The sequence below is a fragment of the Phocoena phocoena genome, chromosome 2 (genome assembly GCF_963924675.1).
Source record: "Phocoena phocoena chromosome 2, mPhoPho1.1, whole genome shotgun sequence".
NCBI classification, from domain to species: domain Eukaryota; kingdom Metazoa; phylum Chordata; class Mammalia; order Artiodactyla; family Phocoenidae; genus Phocoena; species Phocoena phocoena.
Genome location: NC_089220.1, coordinates 61,151,705 through 61,173,474, shown reverse-complemented (window position 1 = coordinate 61,173,474; position 21,770 = coordinate 61,151,705). Strand labels below are relative to the sequence as shown.

At 35.4% G+C, this 21,770-nt stretch overlaps 1 protein-coding gene across 1 annotated transcript in view; it reads left to right on the top strand.

Moving 5' to 3' along the window:
- MIPOL1 (mirror-image polydactyly 1) overlaps nucleotides 1-21,770 on the top strand; it is a 231,189-nt gene that overhangs the window by 38,986 nt on the left and 170,433 nt on the right. The window lies entirely within an intron of this gene.

Here is a 21,770-nt window from a genome sequence, read left to right as displayed (position 1 = left end):
ACACCTCCAGCTTTGAGGCCCATGTATCAGATTGTATCACCCATCACACGCTCCTGTTGCAGTCGTGTACACATTCCCGTGTCGCTTCCCTCATTTCTTAAAGATTTTAGGATCTATTTCACTGTCTCTTTCTTCAGCCTACTCCTGTCACAGTTCTTGGTGATTTAAATATCTATGTAGGTGATACTTTCAATATCCCTCTCATCTCTTTGAATCTCTCTCCTCCCATAATCCACGTACGCTGTACTCTTTCTGCCATCCACCCTATGGTCATACCCTGTTCTTGGTCATTATCAGTCTCAATTTCAAGCATCCCGCTTGATGACCACCATTTGTTATCTTTCCAGCTCACTCTAGAACTCTAACTCTTGCAAATTGTCAACTCTCCTGGCACCTGATTATATTGATCTTACCACCTCTTTTCCTATCCCTTAATCCCCTCATGTCCTCACTTCCCTCTTCATCTAGTTTGGATTCCGTGGCTCACCATAATTATCACCAACTTGCATGTAATATAACCTCAGTTGTTTTGGCCCTCTCTTCCTTTATCCTGCTCACCTAGCAAAACCTAAGTTTTATAAATTTAACTTTCTGCCTGTTCTACACCTTCACAGCTTTATATGGCAGGAGACTATCACACAAATTTGCTGACTGAACTTACCTTGAGTTCATGACCACCGTCTTCAAGTAGACCCTTGGTGTTACCTGGCAACCTTCCACTCACTCTCCCCCTCTGGAGGACTATTTTATCTTTCTCCTTTCTCCTCAAGCATCCAACGTCTGCCTCCCAATAGAAAAAAGAATTTCTGCTTGTCCCCACCATTTCATTCACCAGCCTACTTGCATTTGCACCCATATACTCTGCCTTTTCTACTTTCTTTTTTACATGCTTCTGTTTAAGGACAACTTCTCTGTTTCACACTAGTTTACATCTTTCCTTGCCTGCTTAAGGTTATCACTTAACCAATTGTCCCTTTTCTCTCTTACTTCATAAAATGTTTCCTTATTAGTTCATTTCTATCACTGTGTGAAATTCTTTACTATATCCCATGGAGGCTGGGTGAAAGTTTTGGTAAGTCTTGGTCAGCTTGTGGTTCACTGAGAGCAGAGTATTCACTAGGGCTCTACTCCTGGAGAATCCTCTATTCCAGTGTTTGTCTCTTTTGCATTGTAAGACTATGGGAAACTCCATTATTCTTTTCACAGGGCTTAAGGCTTAGCTTTTTTTTTTTTTTTGCTGTACTCGGGTCTCTCACTGCTGCGGCCTCTCCCACCGCGGAGCGCAGGCTCAGCAGCCATGGTTCTCGGGCCCAGCCGCTCCGCAGCATGTGGGATCCTCCCGGACCGGGGCACGAACCCGCGTCCCCTGCATCGGCAGGCGGACTCTCAACCACTGCGCCACCAGGGAAGCCCTAAGGCTTAGCTTTTTAACTTTAAGCCCTATACAGTTTTGAGAGTTAGCAAACGATTTGAGATGGAACCAAGTCTCAAATCTCCAATTTTGTCACTTCAGCCCTGCATAACTGCCAGAAGCTTAGATGATTTCTCTGTCCTCCAGCAGGAGCCCTCTGTATAGTCAAAGCCGGATTTCTCAGCCTCTTGCCCATTCTCCGAACCTTTAAAACTCAGGGGGAAAACAATGACTTCAGATCTTCAAATCACCTGTCTCCAGTTAACCCCTCTTCAGAATCCCAGCTGCTCAAGTTATTGCTGCAGCAGCAACCTTCTGATGTCTTAAACAGATATTTTTAAAAAATTTAATCTGGCTTTCCTTGTTCTTGGCTGGAGAATTGTTATGCCACAAATGATTCTATCCTATCCCAATGTGGAAATCTGACATTTATCTTCAGATTAAAATTGGGAAAAGTTCAATTTAAACTTTTAAAGTGGGCAGCTGTTTTTAGCATTTTGTGCCCTCCCAAGTGTATTCAATCTTGGATCATTCAATATATTGTTGAAGAGATAGCCAAAACTATTTTTCTGTGCTTGAAACAATTATAAACTCAAACACTTGATTTTTTTAGAAATCATCTATTTTGTTAAGTTAACTAAAACACCCATGTACATAGAGAACTTACCACTTTCTTCCTTTATCCCTGCTATATTCCAAGTCTTTATTACAAGGCCTTTGCTTTCGTGTTTTGGATATATTTTATATACCAATCCCCCTGGCCCTTTTGGCAAAAGTCCACATCCCAACCTCCATTCCCATGCCTAACTTACTCAGTGCTCAGAGGCTAGGCCCTTCACCTACTGCATCAGGTACCAGCTGAGGTCCAATAACTGAAAATCTCTATAATATTATCCTACCGACTACAAGTAGCAGCGAGGCCCAAAGCCTCGTGTTGCCAGGCTCTGACCATCTATGCATGTCCTTGGAAATCGAAACTAGCCTAGAACTAGCCTAATTTAGCCAGAACCCCAAGGAATAGTATGATAATTATGTGAAAACTTGACTGGACCACAGGGTGTCCAGATATTTGGTAAAATGTTATTTCGGGGTATGTCCGTGAGGGTGTTTCTGTATGAGATTAACATCTGAATCTTACATCATTGGCTCTCCTGGTTCTCAGGCCTTCGGACTCAAGCCGGAACTATACCATTTTCTTATGATTAGAGTGAGATTTTGGGTTTTTGGAAAGAATACCACAGAAATTTCACCTTAATTAGCACTATTTTCTCTTTCTCCAGGCTAAGCATCTCAGCATACTTCAACCCCTTCCCTGAGTTTCCTTTTTTCTGTTGTCTTGTAGTTGTTAATTTTCCCTTCTTGGTCTATCAAGGCTGAATGATTAATCATAAATTTCTATTACCTGAACACCATGCAGAGAATCTTAACTCACCACTATTTTCTGGAAATAAGTCACTCCAAATTCCATCTTAACCCTTTTAATTTGTACACTTTTCTTAATTGTGTTTGTCGTTGAAAATATTTTTAAAACATTTATGTGCCCCTTTTAACCATAATATAATTAGTACATCTTTTTTTGATAGTTAATTCATTTTTGTCAAATGCTATAATGAAAACTATAGATCCTGAGATCTTTCAGGTCCAGAGTTGACAAATACAAAAAGCAGGGAGGACCAAGGGGTAATCATCAGGTTAATTAAAGAAATTCAGCTAACCATTTCACTAGTCAGTTTTCTCCTTCTCTATAGCCACAAGCTATACCATGCACTAAGCGCAATAAAATGAAAGATAAACCAAATAAGAGGAAGACATGAATCCAGTCCAATAATACAATGAAGAAAATTCTAGGAAGACAGCTGAACAATGTACAAAAAGTACAGTTGGTCTGTTGCTTTATAACTCTTTCTACCTTTAAGCATGTTTTCCCCTCTCACTGACACATGCTTCTATCCACTTGTTACTTGCCTGTCTACCTACTACTTTAAAGCTAATTTAAATATCATCTCTTCAATAAAGTTCTCTCACATGAAGCAATATTGATAGATAACATCTTTTTGCCCATATTTTACTTTACATCCTATTATAGTACTTGTCACACTGCAGTACAGTTAACTGACTTTATGCCTGTCTTCCCACCTAGCATGAAGGTAAGAACTGTTCTTTATCTGTGTCTATTAGTCCTTAGGACAGTGTAGGCACAAAATATAGGCTTGTTGAATTAATGAACTGATGAGCTTAGCTGTTTTAGATCTATTTCAAGATACATTGAACTAAAAGAAGTTAGTGAAATATTATTCATTCATCCACATTTTATTAAGGACCTGTTATATGTCTGTGTTGGGGAATTCAGCAATGATCCAAATATAGAAGGCTCTTACTCTTATGGAACTTACATTTTAGTATGGAAATATAGATAGTGAACAAATAAATGAATAAAGTATTTTCAGTTAGGGATGTAATAAAAATAAAAAGGTAATGGAGAGTGACTGCAGTTGGTAGGAGGATTGTCACTTTAAATAGGGTGATCAAGGCAGTCCTTTTGTTTAATTGTTGAATTTTGGTGAATAGTTGAATTGAGACTTGAAAGAGAAGGATCCAGCCATGCAAAATCTGTGAAGAGAGCATTCCATCAGAAAAGAATACATCAACAATGCCCTGTGAGAGGGAACAAGCTTAGTGTGTTTAAGGCTCTGATGTAAATACTCCAAGCTTAAATATGGTTGAAGTGCAGTGAGCAAGGAAGATAGCAGCAAGTGACGAGGTAGAAGAGGTAGGCAGCAGACAAATTTGTAAGGTCTTGTATGCCATGGTAAGGGCTAAAAATTGTGTATAAATGCAGAAGATATTGAGGGAGAAAGGCTGTTGCAATAGTCCAAGTCAAAGATGAAAATGATGGTAACTCTGGGGCAATTGTAGATTTAGAGAAGTAGACAGATTTGGGAAATATTTCAATAGTATAGTAGTAGACCTTGAAGACAGATTGGTTTGGGGCATAAGGGAGCTGGAAGGATTAGGCTGAGTCTATTTTGGGCTTGAACAGTGTATAGATACTCACTTCCATTTTTGTGATGGGCAAGTTTTGGGGGGAATATGAATGTATTTCGGAAGGGAATTTACATTTTCTCTGGATGTGGTATATTTGAGATGATTCTTAAAAATCCATATGGAAGTGTTGAGCAGGCACTTGGCTATTGCAGTCATCAGCATATAGATAGTTAAAGCTGTGGGTCTAGATCAAACCAGGGAAAGATAATTGAGAAAGAAAGGGCTTAGGATCAAGCCCTGTGGTCTGTCAATAATTTAGCAGTTGGCCAAAGTAGAAGGAGCGCACAGGGGAGACTAGGAATGATAGCAAATGAGGTAGAAGGAAACTGAAGAGACTATGGTGTCAGAAAAGGCAAGAAAAGGAAGTGTTTGCAAAAGATGAGAATGATTAGTTCCCTTGAATGGTGTTGAGAGGTCAAGCAAGGTGAAGATGGAATCGTTTTTAGATTTGATCACATGGGAGATGTTGAGAGCCTTGACAAGGGTTTTGTCCAGGACAGAGGCCACATTGGAGTAGAGGACAGAATGGAAGGTGAGGAACTGAACCGAGTGAATGTATACAACTTTTATCCCCCTGTAATGGAGATAGAGAAATTGGCAATAGATGGAGAGGGGGCTTATGGTTAGGGTTAGGGTGAGTCGTCGGTGAGTTTTCTTTCTTTTTTAATGGGAGATTCTAAGGCATGATGTTGTGTTGATGGAAGTGAACCAGAAAAGAAGGAAAGGTGATTTTAAGGGAGAGAAGAGAGTATTGCAGTAGCAAAGTCCTGGAGTAGATAAGTAAATTGAGAGGGGATAGGATCTAGAACATAAGTGGAAGAGTTGTCTTTTACTAGGGACAGTGAAACTATGTTCATTGTTAACAGAGGAATACCAAGACCTTGGATGGATATATACGTTGGCAAGTTGATAAATTTAGGAAGTGGGGTGGCCATCCTTTTCTTAATGAAAATGTTAGGTTTATTTAGTTTCTCAGTGTGATAGGTCAGTGGATGGTGGTGGAGATTTATAAAGAGGCAATAGTTTTAAATATAGTCAGCCCTCTGTATCTGTAGGTTTTGAATCCATAGGTGGGGAAATCCCGAATATGGAGGGCCAACTGTATACTAACTGAAAAAAAATCCACATGGACATGTGTAGTTCAAACTGGTGTTTTTCAAGGATCAGCTGTAGTCATTGTACTACGTCATTTTATATAAGGGACTTGAGCATTTGTGGGGTTTGGTATACTCAGGAACTCCTAGAACCAATCCTCCGTGAATACCCCCAGGATGCCTGTAGTTGTCTTGGTTTGTGTGTAAATGAACATAAAAATAACAGATCTCTCCAAGTAAACCCGGAGTCTTGGCCAGTGATGTAACGATCAAAGGTAACCTTAGCAGAGGGAAACATAACCAAGTTTCTAAATCTCTCCATTGTTAGTGTTGCCTTCACTTTGTATCCTTTGTAGTTCACATAGTAGCTAGCACCTAATAGATGCAAAATAATGATTTGTTAAGTTATTAGAAGTTTGACAAAAAACTCATACTTGAAAAGAAAATAAATCATAACATTTAGAGTTTCATTTTTCAAGAAAAGTAGGAAATGTGTTCAACATTCTTTATTATAGTGACTATAAATTTTTATTAATTTTTTCCCCTGTCTTTCCTGTCTATCATACAGTTATTAGCCTGTGCGTTTTTTTCCAGTCCATCTTGCTGAAATATATTGTTGTTATTTGATCCATTCTGGTAACTTTTCTTTTTTCTTCTTATAAACTTTTTACAACTTTTTGAAACTATAACTTCGGAAAAGTACAGATAAGCAAGAAGGGAAAACAATCATATACAGATCCTTTGTCTTTTTTTCAATGCATATTATATCATATATACTACTTGATAACCTGATTTTTCACTTTGATTTTATATTTTGTCAGATATTCTTATATTTTTATAAATGGATATATTGAGATTTCTTGAACTCGTGCTATTTGGGAGGGTGTTTATGTTTTTTTCTTTTCTTTTGGTAGTGGGAACGTTTTTGTAGCTAAATTTTTATGTACATCCATGTTTATTTCCTTAGGGAGAATTCCTAGAAGTGGAAATACTAGATCAAAGAATATAAACATTTTAAATAAGTATATATTTTCGAATTGCTTCCTAGAAAAATTGTACATAGAAATGTTATTTGAGATTTCATTCAGGGGGACTTTAGAGGAATAAACTGCTAAGGAATTTAGACTTTATTTTATAGGCAATGGGGTCCCCTAAGATGTTTTAGATTTCTGGTAATATAGAAAGTATATTCTTGAAGAAGATTTCTGGGCAGCACTGCATAAAGTGAATTGAGTAATACACGTCCAAGGCTAAAGAAATAGTTGAGATCCTATTGTAATAATGCAGGCAAGAGAAAATGCGGGTCTAAACAAGAAAAATGATAGAGGAATAGATATGAATAGCTAAACTTTTTCTTTAAAAAAATAATTTAATGGATGTATAATTTACAGTAAGGAATGCATATCTTAAGTGAAAAATTTGATGAACTTTGACCAATGTATATAGTCTTGTAAGCAGGACCCAGAAGCAGCACTCCACAGGAACTCTTTCATGTCTCTTCCTAGTCAGGATTCCTTTCCAAGGGTAGTCACTACTCTTACTTACTTACCATAATAGGTCATTTTGCATGTTTCTAAACTTCATATAAAAGGAATCATGCTATGTACTCTTTTGTGTCTGATTTCATTCATCCAGTGTTATTTATGCCAGTATGTTGATGTGTACTGTTACAGTTATCAGTGGTTTATCTTTTTCATTGTGGTGTTATGTTCTGTTGTATGAAAATAACTAGGTGTTAGAAATGTAGGTTGTTTCTATTTTTGATTTATTATGAATGCAGTACTATGGGTGTTCTTTACATGTCCTTTGGTGGGCATAAGAATTCACTACTTTTGGTATATATACGGGTATACACACAGGAGAATAGCTGTCACAGATTTATTAGCTTTAGTAGGTAATGCCATTTTCCTGAAGTTGTTATACCAGTTTACACCAGCAGTGTAAGAGCGTCTCTAGTTGTGAGAGTTAACACTTGGTATCATTGTTTATTTTAATTTCCGTCATTTTGATGGAGATATAGTTGTATTTCATTAGGCTTTAATTTGCATTTCCTTAATCACTAATGATGTTGAGCACCTCTTCATATATTTATTGACCATTTTGATATCCTTTGTGAAATGTCTGTTAGGCTTTTGCCTAATATTAAATTTGTTTTTTTCTTATTGATTTATATAATTTGGATACAAATGCTTATATAGCTTGGGACTTGCATTTTTATTCTCTTAGTTAGAGTGCTGGTGAAGACTAATTTTGTCATCAAAAGTTCTTAATTTTAATGAGGTAAATTTTATAATTATTTTTCTCCTTATAGTTAATGCATTTTGTGTTCTATTTAAGAAACCCTTGCTTTCCCAGAGTGATGAACACATTCTGCTGTGCTTTCTTCTAGAAGCTTGATTATCTTAGCTTTCACATTTAGGTCTTCATCAGTTCCAAATTAAGTTTTATATGGTCAAGGTACATCATTTTCTTCCTATGGATAACCAGTTGACTGGACCCACTATCATGTATTAAAAAGATCATCTCCTTTCCTCCTGCCTCCAATGAATTGTAGTATATCAGGTGGCTGTATATGTATGGGTCTGTTTCTGGATTCTTGGTCCTTTGTTCAGCTTGTCATTTTCCACTAAAAGAAAAATCTGCTAGTATTTTTATGGGCATTGCATGTACTCTAAAGATCAGTTAGAGGAAGATTGGCCTTTTAGCATTATTGAGTCCAAACCATTGATATTTTCATGAAAACTATTAACTTTTCTTTGTATACTGCTTTAGCTGCATGCCACAAGTTTTTGATATGTTGTATTTCATTATTATATACCTTAAAATATTTGTTATTTTCTGCATGTGATTTCTTCTTTGATCCATGAAGCATTTAGAAGTGTCTTGCTTAATACTTAATCATTAGGAGATTTGACGTTACCTTTCTGTCATTTAGAATTTAATTCCATGGTGGCAAGAAAACAAACTATATGATTTCAGCCCTTAGAAATTTGTTGATACTTTCCTATGACCCCAAGACAGGCTTTATTTGTTAGATGAGCTGTGTACTCTAAAATATTGTGTATTCTGCAGTTGCCGAATATCGTGTTCTTCTCTATATGTCATTTACGCCAAGTAGATTAATCTTTTTTTTTCAGTTCTGTATTCACAGATTTATTCTTGCTTGTTGTATCTCTTTCTGAGAGAGGTGTTTAAAGTATCAAATGATTATGATGAATTTTTCTCCCTTTAATTCTGTTAACTTTTGTCTTATTCATTTTGAAGCCGTGTTGTTAGGTTCTTAAATCTTTAGGATTACTGTATCTTCCTATTCAGTAGACTGATTTATCATTATGAAATGTCCATTTTTATCTTTTTTATAATACTTCTTGCCTTAAAGTCTACTTAAGTATCTGAATGTCATATCCTTTTCCATACTTACTTTCAACCTTTTTTCCCCCAACATTTTCTTATGAAATATTTTCGACATACGGCAGAGTTGTAAGAATTTTACAGTGAATATCTGTTTACTTACCACCTGGAATCTATTGTTAATATTTTGCTAAGCCTGATTTATTACATTATCTCTGTGTTATCCATCCTTTCCTCTAGCCGTCAGTTTATCTCACTCACTTAATGCATTTCAGTTAAATGCAGGCATCAGTACTTTGGCCTCTGAATTCTTCAGCACAGCATATCATTAGTTATCACCCCAGAATTTTCCCTCATGCTCTTTCCAGTTAACCCATGTCCCTACCATTCCCCAATAGCAATCACTAATCTGATATTTTTACATCATTAATTAGTTTTACTTTTTCTAGAAAGTTTATATGCTTGAGATCTCAGTATACCTAAGATGATCCCATTTATTTGTGTCTTATATTCTTGTGCAGGTAAGAAATACATATTTTTCTAATCTTGCATCTTGCTGTTAAGGACTGATGTTTTTTTTTCTTAAGATTTTCTTCATCTTTTTGAAGTAGATGTAGGATTTCTGTGATTCTTTTTCTGTGCTAATTCCTGTGGGTCATTCTGTTAGAGTGATGACTATGCATTTCAGCATATCAATCCTAAAGATCTACGTATAGTTTCGCCATCTTAAGATATCAAAATCTGAAATTATTTCCCTAAAAATTAGTCTTCACCAGCATTGTAACTAATGCTTTAAAAAGTATAATAGACTGTATTAAGTACACAATACCATTTTCTTTGATATGTTGTTATTCGGTGTAATAGTAAACCCATCCTTATTTTCCAGAAGAAGCAGTGTTGGGCAAGATTGCAAGGAGTGTGAATTTAAACCATGAACAGGTTTGATAATTAGTAGGAGTCTCTAAGTATTGAGGAGCCTGTATTGTAGACTTTTTGGCGTGAAAGCCATCTTTATTCTAAAGACTGTGCAGTTTTTTGTGTAAGTTATAAATTTATCATTTTTAAATTCTCAAATTTTGTAGTAGTATTCTTGGAAAACTACTTGATAGTTTCATAAACTGCCATTTGGGCACAAAAATTCAAATTGCTGTGGTTTTGTTTCTTTAGTACTTCTCTGATTTCATAAGGAAAGATTTCAGTTAACATCTTGGTGGATTATATTTCTGCTAAATTTTATCTTCAAAAACACAATTACATGCAACCAAATATCTAGTAAAATTATTTGACTTGCTTACACAAGTATTGCAGGAGGAACATAAAGGTATCTGAATATATCATTCACCACAAAATATATGTCTTTAGTCCAAAGTATCAGGACACTTTAAAATAAAACTTGTATTCTCAACATCAAGGCCTCCACTCTTTTGAAAATGACTCTGTGTCTGTGCTTGTACATTTGCCTAAAGGTTTGTTTGATTAATTGCTACTTGACTCATCTATCATAGTACTAAGCTCTGGGATCACAAAAGATCAGATTCCCAAACCACCTCCTAGAATTAATTTAAATATCTAATGTCGATACTTTGCAATGATTCAGGGGGTAATGGTTTTCATTGTTACTAATAGCCTGTTTCAGTATTAGAAACCCTTGAAAAAAATTCCAAATTTATATATTAACTCATTGTTAATATTATTTAACCTTTGTGCTAAAAAATTATAATAATGTTATTAGTAGGTGAAAATATATAATAAAATATACTTTTAAATTATAATTTATCTGGAAACTTTTTCAATAAATATATCTATAAATCATAAATATATTACTAGATCTTCATGAGTTATTTTGCTTTAGTGATCATTAGAAATTGAGAGTTTTTCTCTATTAATATGTTTACTTTTTATTTACAGTTTTTATTTCAGATAAAATTTATACACAATGAAATACATAAATATTAAATCACCAATTTGACAAGTTTTGACAAATACATCCACACAACCACATCCCTATAAAGATATAGAACATTTCCGTATCCCAAGAATGTCCCCTCATTTATTTCCCTTCCCTACCAATCATGCCTGCCGCACCCAAACAACTTTTCTGTTTTTAACCACAGATTTATCTTGCTTATTCTAGAACTTCATACAAGTGGATTATACAATGACAGCAAAATATTTATGATATTCATCCATGTTGCTCTTTTATTTTTTTTTATTTTTTATTTTTTTGTGGTACCTGGGCCTCTCACTCATGCGGCCTCTCCCCTTGCGGGGCACAGGCTCGGGACGCGCAGGCTCAGCGGCCATGGCTCACGGGCCCAGCCGCTCCACGGCATGTTGAACCCTCCCAGACCAGGGCACGAACCCGTGTCCCCTGCATCGGCAGGCAGACTCTCAACCACTGTGCCACCAGGGAAGCCCTGTGTTGTTCTTTGTATCAGTAGTTCTTTCCTTTTTGTTGGTAAGTAGTATTCCATTGTGTATAAACTTACATTTCTTATTCATTTTCCTGTTGATAGAACAGGAAACTTGTATTTGTCCAATTTTTGTCCCTTATGACTAAGGCTACTATGAGAATTCTTGTACAAGTCTTTTCGTGGACGTAAGTTTTCATTCTCTTGGTTAAAAACCTAAAAGTGGAATTGCTGGGTCGCAAATTGTTCACTGAAGTTGCTATATCATTTTACAGTCTCAGCAGCAATTTATGGAAGTTCTGATTGATCCATATACTCACCAACAATTGTTGTCAGTATTTTTAATTATAATTATTCGGTGTCTAGTAATATATATATCATTGTGGTTCTAATTCACATCTCCCAATGACTAATAATGTTGAACACTTTTTATGTGCTTATGAATCATTTATATGTTTTCCTTTTTGAACATCCGTTCCAAGTCTTTTGCCTATCTTTTAATAGGGTGATTTGACTTTTTATTGATTTGTAAGTGTTCTTTGTATATTCTAGATAAAGTCAGTTGTCAGATATACGTAGTAAAAATATTTTCTCCTAGTCTTTTCTTGCTTATTCATTTTAATTTTATATTCTAATGGACAGAAGTTTTCAATTTTGATGAAGTCTGATATATCAGTATTTTAATGTATCTTGTCTAAGAAATGTTTCCTCACCCCAAGATCACAAAGATATTGTCCTGTGTTTTCCTCTACAAGCTTTATTGTTTTAGTTTTTAATCAGTGATTTACTTCGAGTTAACTGTTGTATATAGTATAAGATTCAGGATCATTTTCTGAACAAGTTAATATTCAGTTGTTCCAGCACTACTTGTTGAAAGGTGGATTTTTACCCCATTGAATGGCTTTGGTGTCACTTTTTGAAAATTAATTGACCATATATATCTATTTATGGACATACTATTCTGTTTTAATAATCTATTTTTCTATGCTTATGCCAATGCCACACTGCATTGATTGCTATAAATTTTGATGTTAGGCATTGAAAGTCCTCCAAATTTGTGCTTTTTTAAGGTTGTTTTTATTATTATAGATTCTTTGTATTTTCCTATAAATATTAAAATCAGATTTTCAATTTCTATAAAATGCCTGGTGGGATTATGATTAGATTGTGTTGAATCAGTAGATCATTGGAGTGGAGGGGGATTGACATCTTAACAGTTTTTAGTTTTTTTTTTTTAAATCTATGGTATTTCTCACAATCTTCTTGATATTAATAATGCACCACATGGTTTAAATTTAAGAATCTTAAAACAGTAAAATTTCACTTGCCTTCATCCTTTTGATATATTGACATATATTTTTATATTTATTTTGATTCAACTAATAAATTGTCTTTTTTTTTTTTTTTTTTTTATGCGTTACGCGGGCCTCTCACTGTCGTGGCCTCTCCCGTTGCGGAGGACAGGCTCCGGACGCGCAGGCTCAGCGGCCATGGCTCACGGGCCCAGCCGCTCCGCGGCATGTGGGATCCTCCCAGACCGGGGCACGAACCCGCGTCCCCTGCATCGGCAGGCGGACTCTCAACCACTGCGCCACCAGGGAAGCCCTAATAAATTGTCTTTTAAAGAAATTATAAGAATTAAAAATATACTCTTCTATGTTTATCCATCATTGATTTTAGATACTCTCTGTTTCTTCATGTTGGAATGAATTTTCATTTTTTGTTATTTTCCCTAACTTGAATAACATCTTTTAGCCCTTCCTTCCCCATCCCTCCCTCCCTCCTTCCTTCTTTCCTTCCTTCCTTTCTTCCTTCCTTCCTTTTTCCTTTCTCTCTCTCTCTCTTTCTCTTCTCTAATACACATGTGCTCTTGTTTAGTTCAGTTCTCATTTATCTGAATGTATCTTTATTTAACCCTCATTTTTTAAGGACATAGTCACTAGATATAGATGGATATAATACATAAGATGGCTATGAGATGCCCCAAGCGGTCTCCTGTATTCTAGATATATTCCTCCTTACCTCCATTGTATAGTAGCAACTCTGTTTCCCCTGGGTAGTCAGGATTAGTTACCCCAGCCAGTACATTAACCTTCTTCCTTACATATTGATTCAGAGGCATGAGGAGCCCTAAGTGACAAGGTAACAGTTTCAACTTCCAGTTTAATGGAATTTTTGTTATGTCACTAGGTGGAAGTTTTTCTCCCTTTGGAACTAAGACCCCTGGATTAACAGAATCTCAGTTTGCAGAGATGGGAAGCAAAAATCTTGCTGTTGGATCACTATGGGTAATAATGAATGAAGCCACTCCCATTTCAACCCCTTGATTCCTGGACCTGTGAATATTGGCTGTGGATGAAAAAGTACTATATATTGGATTCTAGTTTAGAGCATATACAATGTCATGGAGAACCTTTTCCTAGCCCCACCAGGTATTGCCACATATCTGGCACTATAATCAAGTCTTCAAAAATCCATTCCACTGTTTTATCAAGCTAGCTGCATCAGGATGATGCATAACTTGGTAAGATCAGTGTTCATGAGCATGAGCCCATTGCGACACTTCATGTGCTATGAAGTGAGTTCCTTGATCAGAACAATGCTGTGTGGAATCTCATGGTGATATGTAAGGCATTCTTTAAGTCCATGGATGGCTGTTTTTGAATAAGCATTGCATTCGGGGAAGCAAATCCATATCTGGACAAAGTGTTTATTCCAGTAAGAACAGTAAAGAGCAGTTTTAATAAGAAGGTAGGAGAATGAAAGTTTGTGATCCAAGAGCAGAGTTTCAGAGTTAAGGATTAAAGAGGACTAAGCAGAGGATATGGCTGGGGTTATTGTTTGAAGGTAAATTTTATTGGAATAAATGAGTCAAGAAATTGTGAGGCTACAGTGTTGTATTGGTGATTCTTGCTTTTTTGTCTAGAATATTGACAAGAAAAAAAAAGTTTTAATGTGGGAAAGTAACCTTTGTTGTCAAATCACAGTGGTACAGATGAGAAGCAAGTCATCCAAATCAGTGCTTCTCAAACTGTCTGTGGTGAAAACCAGTTTAAAAAAACGTTTTTCCAATGTGTTATGGACCACTACTTTATAACATAATAAAAATGACTTATCAAAAAAATGAAACGAAGAAATATGTAGACATGCAGGATCCAAGCAAACATTCTTTTAATGGGTTCAAAGCCATAAAGTTTGCCCTATGAAATTCCTATAAAATGTTTAATTGCTTCTTCTGAATTTTAGTACTAGCTTCATGGCAGTATCAGTTTTGGACCACTACTAGCCTGTGGACCACGCATTATGAATGGATAACAGAAATTTCAAAATTGGAAAGGTTGTTTAAAGAAGGATTAGTGGACTGGAAATGACAGTTGGGAACCAGGAAAAATACATATACTTTTTTTCTGCCTCTGAACTAACAGTATATGAAAGAAGAGTACGCTGTACTAGAGAGGGTGCAGACAAAAGTGTCACTGGAAGTGAGGTGGTTTTATATTGAGCTGAGGAAATAAAGGGATTAAGCTTAAGAATGTATGGAAGTATCTTGGCAATAAAAAAGTACTTCCAAGCTCCATAATGCCAAAGTACAAGGAGGGTAGGTAAGAGAAAGAGCTAGGCCAGAAGAGAATTCAAGTTTTAGTTGACTTTAGGGGGCTGAATATAATGTAGACTTATTTTTCACTGAGATTGCTCTTAAGTTAATCACTGCTAAATAGTTTGGATGATGTTCCTGGTTTTGCATATGCATATTAATAAAACAGTTTCAAGAACATTTAAACATTTTTTTTTTAAATCGGTGAGATGGGGAATTCCCTGGTGGTCCAGTGGTTAGGACCCTGTGCTTCCACTGCACGGGGCATGGGTTTAATCCCTAGTTGGGGAACTAATATCCTGCAAGCCACCTGGTGTAGCCAAATAAATAAATAAAAATAGGTGAAATGATTGACTCCACTGAAAAACTAGGAAGTGTCCTGAGAATTGTCCCAAGTTTCCAAAGCATTTCTTATAGTAGTCACTAAACCAGTCCACAAGTATTTACTGGTTTCCTATGGAGAACACTAGTTACATTTACATATTCGTCTTATGTCTCAAAGAGAATGACTTTTATATAATTTTCAACTTGTTGATACTTTGCTGTATCATACAATTTTTTAGTTTTTATCCTGTTGTAATCTTAGAAGTTGGAGTGGCTTCTGTTAGGATTTAACAACGTTTGGACAACACATTATACAAGAAGAAAATTAAGAATGAGCACTTAAGTAACTGACAGTTCTATTGAGATTACAACATTTATAATAGCAAACAAACGAAGTTTTCAAACCAAGAGGAGGAGGCATCTGTGATTCCAGGAATCCAAAAACTGAAAAAAGAGCTTAATAAACTATTAAACTGAGGCTATCATCCGGTGTGTACTAATACTATTTCCTGAACTCTGCCTTGTGTTTTACAATAGTGTAAGAAGCATCTCTATTATTTTGTGCAATAACTGCCAACTTAACATTTAGGTTATACTGTTGTTTGTTTGTGGATTTGGAGAAAATCCATTGAAGTTTACTTAAGAACCAATTCATTACAGTGGTATTATTTACTGAATTTTGTTTTCCTGACCATTAGCTAACTACAAGGTTCAGCATTACAAGGTTATAACTGTACAAAAAGGATTACAGTACCATATCCTAGTCATGGCATTAGCCAGAGAAGTAAAGTCATCATGTTAGAAATAAATGCCTTTGTAGCACTGAAGAGATTATAGAAATTGCATAAGCTAGATTAGATCTCTTTTATGTAGTAATTTTATAGTTATCTTTATTTTAATTATTTCAGTTATAAAATATTGTTATACTATTCATTATTTCTGGTTATTCCTATTAAACTAGAAATGCAGTACTTTTCTGATATAATTCATAACAAAACAAAAATTCAAAGCAGTTCTAGAGTTTTTATTATTGAAATTGAAGAGGAAGTGTTATTAACTTTGAATTGTAACTTTTTAAGTTAATTAATTAATTTATTTATTGGCTGCGTTGGGTCTTCGTTGCTGTGTGTGGGCTTTCTCTAGTTGCGGTGAGCAGGGGTTACTCATTGTTGCGGTGAGCAGTTTTCTCATTATGGTGGCTTCTCTTGTTGTGGAGCGTGGGCTCTAGGCACGCAGGCTTCAGTAGTTGTGGCTGGTGAGCTCTGTAGTTGTGGCTCACGGGCTCCAGAACGCAGGCTCAGTAATTGTGGCGCAGGGGCTTAGTTGCTCCATGGCATATGGGATCTTCCTGGACCAGGGCTCGAACCCGTGTCCCCTGCATTGACAGGTGGATTCTTAACCACTGTGCCACCAGGGAAGTCCTTGTAACTTTTAATTTAATGACTAGAATTGTAATCTCAAATCTATTTAAGATTTTAGGTGATCATCCTAAAACATCTGGAAAGTACAAACCAACTTTTCTTAAATTTTATATAAACACATTTCTAATTCAACTTTAATGTATTAAGTAATTATGAATCCATATAATTAGTAATTATTGACGTAATAAACAATGCATACATTAGATGTGAGATATAATAGCCTCGGTGTTAGATTGCCGTTTTCTTTTTATTAGACCTGAAGTCTACCCCAGCAGATTGAGATCCTGAGAAGTTGTGGGTATGGTGCGAGGGGTGCCTCTTTCCAGCACAGCAGATACTACTGAAATCAAGGGACTCTGTGGCTTTTATTTTTCTCCCTTCTTCATTTTTTGGGTAACATGTTTAGATTACTCCGTTGGATTTATCAGCCTACTCTTCCCTTTTTTTATTCCCAGAACAATGTGCCATTATACACAGCCAGTTAGAATACACAGCCAGAGAATTAGGATACTGGGCAAGAGAGATCAGAGAGGGGTAGGTTGAATGGACAAATGATAAGTTAGTTTTGGCTTACTTTTCTATTCAGGGAAGTATTACTTGCATTTTTAATCTCTTTTAGTTTTTTATGTTATTAACAGCTCAAATGTTGGTGATCATTTCTAGTTATGTTCTAATTAAAATCCAGAAAAGATAATTTCATAACTCTCCACTTCAGTAATCACATTTGGTAGGTCATCAGTGTCTAGTTATTAGAAGCTAAGTAAACACTATTACTAATTTACTTTTAGTTTACTCATAATTCAGTAATTATTATCATTTACATATTATTGCAAAACCTGGAGGGAAATTTCTACTAAGGAAATGTTTAGGAACTTATGTACCTAATTTCATTTTCTGTTGACTATTATAGAAAATAACCAGTTTTACAGATATTAGGAAAAGATATATTGAAAGTTATAGGAAATTGGAAGGGAAGAGTTTCATTGGGTGTCAAGTCAGTTTGAAATAAATGAAAACTTATCATTCCAGTCTATACTGCAGGAACCTTTTCCTTATTAGGGAAAAATTGCTTTTGGTCCCTTGAAAAGAAATAGAGACTTCTTGTCATATCAGAGTAATTGTTACCAATCTTGTGTTCCCTCAAAAAACAATTATAAAATTGGAAAAAAATGTGTGAACAACAGGCTGCTCAGAAATGCACAGAGGTGAGCTCAGTGATTTCCCTGGTATGTGCCTGGGAGTTACTCTTGCTGAGTCAGGAAGGTAGAACTCAGGCAGAGCAGTGGTCTTGCTGCACTAAAAAAGAAGAAATTTAAGTCCAGGTATTTGAAATAGCTGAAACTTGCAGGAGATGATATTAGATCAGAGGAAACTATGCCCATATGTTTGGAGGGAGGCTAGAGTGGAAACACCAGGTATCTGTGTGTTTATTCACCTTCAGTCCTTGTCCAAGACTTTTGCAGTGCATGCACAGGGCTTGCACACAAGTGGTTTAAAAACACTGCCAGAGTGCTGTGAGTTAAAAGAAGTAAGTCCATTGCTGAGAACTTTGGTCATTCAATTGATTCTTCCTTGGGTTAAGGACCAAGCCTGAATGCAATGCTGTTTAATTGAACATTCTACAATAATGGAAGTGTCTCTGCATTGTTCAGTTTGGTAGCCATGGACTACATTTGGTTTTTGAGCACTTTAAGTGTGGCTAGTGCAAAAGAATAATTTATTTTAAATTTTATTTAGTTTTAATTAATGTATACTTAAATCTTAATAGCCACATTTGCCTTCTGGCTACCATATCAGACAGAGCAGCTCTAGTTTAAGAGTCAGGCCCTAGGATTAAGTTCAAAACTGGAATAGACCTGCTCAAATAAATTATAAAAATAAATTTGATAGGTGCAAAGGAATCCAGCAATAACTTAACTCTTTGCTAGAGGAAAAATTTGCATTCTTCAAATAAAGACAACATAATCTAGGTACCTTACAATGAGCCACCTGCAATGACCAGCATATAATTAAAAATACTAGAAGCAGATAAATGTGACCCACAGTCCAGAGAAAATGTAGTCAACAGAAACAAGTCTTGACATACCTCAATATGTTAGAAATTGCAGAAACGTACTTTGAAGAAGTTATTCTAAGTTCCTTAAAAGATTTAAAGGAAAGGTGATCCCAGTGAGTGAACTGATGGGTAATATCAGCAAGGAAATGAGACTCTAGAAAGAGCTTAATTGTAAAGCTAAAACTGTAACACCTGATATGAAAACTTCAGTGGACAAGCTTAATAGCAGTTTAGAGACCATACAATGAAAGGTTAGTGAACTTGAAGACAGATCTCTAGAATTTATCTAACCTGGAGAAAGGAGGAAAAAATGAAAATAAAAGAATACAACCTCAGTGATCTATGGAACAATATCAGGCAGTCTAACAATGTTTAACCTCCAAATATTTAGGGATATTCTAGATATCTTATTCTTGTTAATTTCTCATTTAGTTCCCTTGTGAGCAGAAATATACTCTGTGATTTCAATGTTTTCAAATTTATTGTGATATATTTTAAGGTCCAGCATAGTCTTTTTTTACTGTTCCTTTGAGAAGAATGCGTATTCTGCATTTGTTGATTGTTTTATAAATTTCACTTAGGTCAAAGTGAATGAAAAGTCAAGGCTTCTACAATGTTAATGATTTTGTCTAGATTGTCTAGCAGTTACAGAGAGAACCAATTATGATTGCTGAATAGTGTAAAAGAATGAAATTAGAGCACTCATGCTATCTGATTTCAAGACTTGCTCTAAAAATACAGTAGTCAAGACAGTGCTTTCTGCATACACAAATCAGTGGAACAGTGTAGAGAGCCCAGAAACAGATCTTGTATATATTCCCTTAATTTTTTTTACATTTTAATAGCTTTATTGAGATTTGCATGCTGTTCACACATTTAAAGTTACAATTCAGCATTTTTACTGTATTCACAGAGTTGTACATTCTCACAATTTTAGGATATTTTTATCATCCTAAAAGAAACTCTATACCCATTATTAGTCATTCCTGTTCATTCCACCAAAACAGTCCTCCACCAGCCCTAGGCAACCAGTAATCTAGTGTCTGTCTCCATAGATTTACCTATTCTAGACATTTTATGTAATGGAATCGTGCACTATGTGGTCCTTTTTGATTAGCTTCTTTCACTTTGTATAATGCACTTAAAGTTCGTTCATGTAGTAGCATGTATTAGTACTTTTATTGCTAAATTAATCCTTTTTAAGTTGCCAAGTAATAATATGGATATACCAGATTTTGTTATTCATTTGTCAGTTGATGGACATTTATTTCTGCTTTGTGTTTATTACAAGTAATTCTACTCTGAACATACATTTAAAGTTTTTGTGTGGACGTATATTTTCATTTCTCTTGGGTGTATATCTGAAAGTGGAATTTCTGGGTCATATGGCAACTCTATATTTAACATTTTGATGATTGTATATGTCTTTTTATGACTGGCTTATTTCACTTACTTAGCATGGTGTCCTCAATATTGTAGCATGTGTCAGAATTCCTTTAGTTTGAAGGCTGAATAATATTCTGTTTTATGTATATACCACATTATATTTATCTGTTCATCCATCAGTGGACACTTGGGTTGCCTCTACCTTTTGGCTATTGTGGAAAATGCTGCTGTGAACATGGTGTACAAATATATCTTGAGGCCCTGCTTTCATTTCTTTTGAGTATACACCCAGAAGTGGAATTGCTAGATCATACGGTAATTCTATTTTTACTATTTTTAAGAAACTGTCATACTGTTATCCATAGTGGCTGCATCATTTTACATTCCCGTCAACAGTGCACAAGGCTTCCAATTTCCATATACTTACTGACACTTGTTTTCTGGGTTTTTTGTTTTATAATAGCCATCCTAATAGGTGTAAGGTAATATATTAGGTGGTTTTGATTTGTATTTCCATAATGATTAGTAAGGGTGAACATCTTTTCATATGTTTATTGGCCATTTTTATATCTTCTTTGGAGAAATGTCTATTCAAGTTCTTTGCCCACTTTTTAATCAGGTTTGGTGTTTTTGTTTTTGAGTTATAGGAGTTATTTATGTATTCTAGATAGTAACCTTTATCAGGTATGTGATTTACAGATATTTCCACCTGTTCCATGGGAGGCATTTTCAGTCTGTTGATTGTGTTCTTTGATGCACAAAAGTTCTTAATTTTGATGTCCAATTTATCTGTTTTGTCTTTTGTTGCCTGTGCTTTTGGTGTCATATCCAGGAAGTCATTGACAAACCCAGTATCCTGAACTTTTTCCCTTATGTTTTCTTCTAGAAGTTGTATGGCTTTACCTCTTACATTTATTTAGGTCTTTGATCCATTTTAAGTTAATTTTGTATATGGTGTAAAGTAGAGGTCCAGCTTCATTATTCTGCATGTATATATCCAGTTTTCTCAGCACCATTTCTTGAAAAGACTTTCTTTTCCTCCATTGGATGGTCTTGGTAACCTTAGGAAAAAAATTTTCACCATGTATACAAGGGTTTATTTCAAGGCTTTCTATTCTAATCAATTAGCCTACATGTCTGTCTTTATGCCAGTGCCACACTCTTTTGATTATTGTGGCTTTGTAATAAGTTTTGAAATCAGGAAGTGTGAAGCCTCCATGTTATTGTTGTTTTCTTGGTGGAGTAACCATTTTATCATATATTGTCCTTATTTGTCTTTTGTACCAGGTTTTGAAAAAGTCTGTTTTGCTCAATGTTAGTATAGCCACCCTGCTCTCTGTTGGCTACTATTTGCATGGAATATCTTTTTCAACCCATGCATGTCTTTAGATCTAAAGTTAGTCTCTTGTAGACAGTGTATAGTTGGATTCTGGCTTTTTAATCCATTCTGCCAATCTTTGTCTTTTGATTGAGGAATTTAGTCTAGTTACATTTCAAGTAATAACTGATAGAAAAGGACTTACTATTGCCATTTTATTCATTGTTTTTGGTACATCTTATAACTTCTTTGTCTCTCATTTCAGCCCTTACTGCCTTCCTTTGTTTTCAGTTGATTTTTTATAGTAATGTGCTTTGATTCCCTTCTGATTTCCTGTTGTGTATATTCTGTAAATATT